The sequence below is a fragment of the Phodopus roborovskii genome, unplaced genomic scaffold (genome assembly GCF_943737965.1).
Source record: "Phodopus roborovskii unplaced genomic scaffold, PHOROB, whole genome shotgun sequence".
NCBI classification, from domain to species: Eukaryota; Metazoa; Chordata; class Mammalia; order Rodentia; family Cricetidae; genus Phodopus; species Phodopus roborovskii.
In genome coordinates, this window is record NW_026126480.1 from 43800307 (window position 1) to 43804022 (window position 3716).

Here is a 3716-nt window from a genome sequence, read left to right on the forward strand (position 1 = left end):
AGCCCCCGCACTCCCCCCTACATTTCCCCCCCCCCCCGCCCCGCCATGTAACTTTTTTGGAAGTGCAGAGGAAGAAGCCACCCAGCAGTGCAAAAGTCTGGTTTAGAACTCAAGAACTAAATGAGATTTCTGCAGAAGGACAAGAAGGAGAGGACACTGTCAACAAGGAGGCCCTGTGGCTGGTACAGAGGGGCAAGTCTCAGAGTCCTCCTACATGGTCACTCATACAACTTTCCCAAAGCTTTTGAGGGGCCTTCAACCTTCACCAGCCTCTCCTCTGTCTTCTGTTAAGACCTGCTGATGTTACTAGCTAATTGAGTGGAAATTACATTAGTAGCCCCAGTGTGTTACTCTGTGTTTTACAGAGTCTTTGCCCTGAAGGCAGTGTGATCCTAAGGGCAGGGTGACTCTGAGGGAGGGGCTCTAGAGGCCCTGGCCAGGTCACCACTTTACATCTGAGGAATGTCCATTGCTGGCCGGCCATACTTCTGGCATTCTCATGCTCTGTAGGAGGGGTTCTAGAGATTCATCAGTTCACCTACAAAGGTTTGTGAGGCCCTGCCAGAGAGGTGCATTAAACAATCCTACCGTCTTAGAGGAAACAATCACTAACCCAAAAAGGAGGTAAAACTGTCTTGGGATCCCAGAGAAATAATTTTTTCATCTTAGTTTACATAAAAAGGTATCACTGCTGGGGAGATGGCTCAAGAGTAAAGTGCTTAATGTACAAGTGTGAGGACCCAAGTTCAAATTCCCAGCATCCACGAGAAAGCCAGGTATAGTGGTAATGGTGCTGGTGGTAGTCTGGGCAGGGAATATGGCAAGAGAGGAAGTAAAGAGGGCCAGTGGAGGAAAACACACACACACACACACACACACACACACACACACACACACACACACACGGAGAGAGAGAGAGAGAGAGAGAGAGAGAGAGAGAGAGAGAGAGAATGGTAAGAGAAGAAAGAGGGCCAGTAGAGGAAGCCAAACTCTATAACGATCCATTTTTATTCAGTCTTGAGAGAATTAACCCTATCTCTAAAGAGGATCATTAATCTATCATGAGAGAAGGTCCCTCAATTCATGAACCCAAATATATCTGAAGGGCTCCTTTGCCGCATGCAGTTACACTGGGGAATTAGGCCTTGATGTGAATTTTGGCAGGAACAAACCATCTCCTAACCACAGCACATGGCTTCATTTATCTAACCCTACCTCTCTTCTCTTGGACTCAAGAAGAAGGTATGATGCAGGGGACAGGATGTCACTGGAGTCCCAAGGGGACAGCTATAGGAGAAAGCTTTGACTTTGAGGGACGGAGTCAACATTTATAGAGTCAAAATGGGTCAAGTCTTTCCCGAGGCATACGTACCTGTGCATACTTGTGTGTGTGTGCATCTCTCTCTTCTTTCTCTCAGTTTGTGTGAGTACAAGTGTGGCTGCACATGCATTCACTCAGAGAAGGGCAATTTGTTTCTGGCCAGTGCTCATTTGGCTATTCAAACTCACACTGGGACAGGAATCAGAACTTTCTGTGCACCAGGTCCCACGGTCACAGAGATGCCAGTGTGCATTCACAGGCTATTGAAACAGAGGGACACATGCTCCCCTGGTTGCAGAGACTCATCCAGATTTTATTGATATGGGTTCTAATCTGTAGCATCTGCATGGCCTCACTTCCCATGCCCCCTCTTCCCAGAGCCCAAGGGCCTGGAGACTATGCTATACCTGGGATGACTCATCCTTCAACATGGGATCTAGAAACCCCACAGAGCAGATTTTTCCCTTTAAATTTGAAACAAGCTTGTTTTACATGTCAATCCCAGTTTCCTCTCCCTCCCCTCTTCCCTTGTACCCCCAACCCCCAATCCCATCCCCTTTCTGCTCCCTAGGGAGGGTAAGGCCTTCCATGAAGGATCTTGAAAATCTGTCATATCATTTGGAGCAGGCCTTAGGCCCTCCCCCATGTATCTAGGCTGAGAGTATCCCTCTATGTGGAATGGGCTCCCAAAGTCCATCCGTATACTAGTGATAAATACTGACCCACTACCAGAGGCCCCATAGACTTCCCAGTCCTCCTAACTGACACCCACATTCAGGGGTTGGTCCTTTGCTGGTTTCCCAGCTATCAGACTGGGGTTCATGAGGTCCCCCTTGTTCAGGTTGGCAGTTTCTGTGAGTTTCTCCAGCCTGGTCTTGATCCCTTTGCTCATTTCTCCACCCTTTCTGCAACTTCAGGAGTTCGGCTCAGTGTTTAGCTGTGGGTGTCTGCTACTGCTTCCATCAGCTACTGGATGAAGGCTCTAGGATGGCATGTAAGGTAGTTGTCAATCTCATTATCGTGGAAGGGCATTTAAGGTAGCCTGCCCACTATTGCTTAGGTTGTTAGTTGGGGTCATCCTTGTAGATCTCTGGACGTTTCCCCAGTGCCAGATTTCTCTTTAAATCTATAAAGGCTCCCTCTATTAAGGTATATCTTTTGCTCTCCTCTATTCTTCCCCTGACTCAATCTTCCTGCTCCCTCATACCCTCCTTTCCCCTCCTCTTCTCCCCTTCTCTTTCTCCTAACTTCCTCTCCCCTCCCCCATGCTCCCAATTTGCTCAGGAGATCTTGTCCCTTTACCCTTCTCGGGGGACCATGTGTGTCTCTCTTAGGATCCTCCTTGTTTCCTAGCTTCTCTGGAGGTATGGATTGTAGGCTGGTAATACTTTGCTCTATGTCTACAATCCATATATAAGCAAGTACATACCATGTTTGTCTTTTTGTGACTGGTTTACCTCACTCAGGATGGTTTCTTCTAGTTCCATTCATTTGTGAATTTCAAGAAAAATATGGACTGCTTCATGAATTTGCCTGTTATCTTTGTGCAGGGGCCATGCTAATCTCTATATCCTTCCAATTTTAGTATATGTGCTGCTGAAGTGATCACCAGAACAGGCTTTTAACCTCACGCTGCAACACAAAAGCAGCAGCTCCACTACAAAGAGCAAAGGAATAGCAGGCACACAGGTCTCCCATTCTGCAGGTCCTTAGTTGTCGGGTCTCTTTAACGTCCACATATAAGCAAACCTGATGACTATAGTGAAGGTTTAGTGCCTTTCCAGATTCAAGCTGCAATCTGAAGAATATCTCAGCTCATTTTGGGTCTCATGGCACGAACCAACAGCTGCACGAGATATCATATTTTTAGTCACTGTCACTGGTTCTAGCCCCTATGATGACCCCAAGGGCATGGGCTAGGTTTTTTCTGGACTGGCTGAAGACCAAAGGGACCAGAGACAAGGCACACTAGTGAATATCCACTGCACACTGCTCAGGGGAGGTTTAGTATCAGAACAAGTTCATTTCTGAACTTTGAGCCTTCATGGGCTTTGAGACTTCAATTTTGGTGCAGGTTTGAAAATACGAAATATTGCCAAACTGCAACAAGCTTGAACTTGGGCAGTTAAAATGATGACTTTTAAGTGACATAAAAATTTTGCACACAGAGAGTGTACATGGTCCATTTGCACAAATGTAAGCAAGGACGTTCTTAGGAGGAGGCCTTGCTTTGCCTTGCCAAGTTTCATCCTCTTTTGGGAAGGGGCTTTTAAACAGAGTCAACACTTATCATCTGTCCAACCCTGGCCCCTGGCCGCATTGGTGGAATTGTGGGAAATATGATTCCTGGAGAAAGGCCTGTCTAAGTTCATTTCTGGGCATCCCAGTCAAGGTC

General features: G+C 46.9%; 1 non-coding gene across 1 annotated transcript; it reads right to left on the bottom strand.

The window, feature by feature from the left end:
- Positions 1 to 2826: 2826 nt before the first annotated feature.
- Positions 2827 to 2930, bottom strand: LOC127228994 (U6 spliceosomal RNA). Its single transcript, XR_007835085.1, has one exon. It is a non-coding gene; the product is annotated as a U6 spliceosomal RNA (small nuclear RNA).
- Between the last annotated feature and the right edge of the window lie 786 nt (positions 2931 to 3716).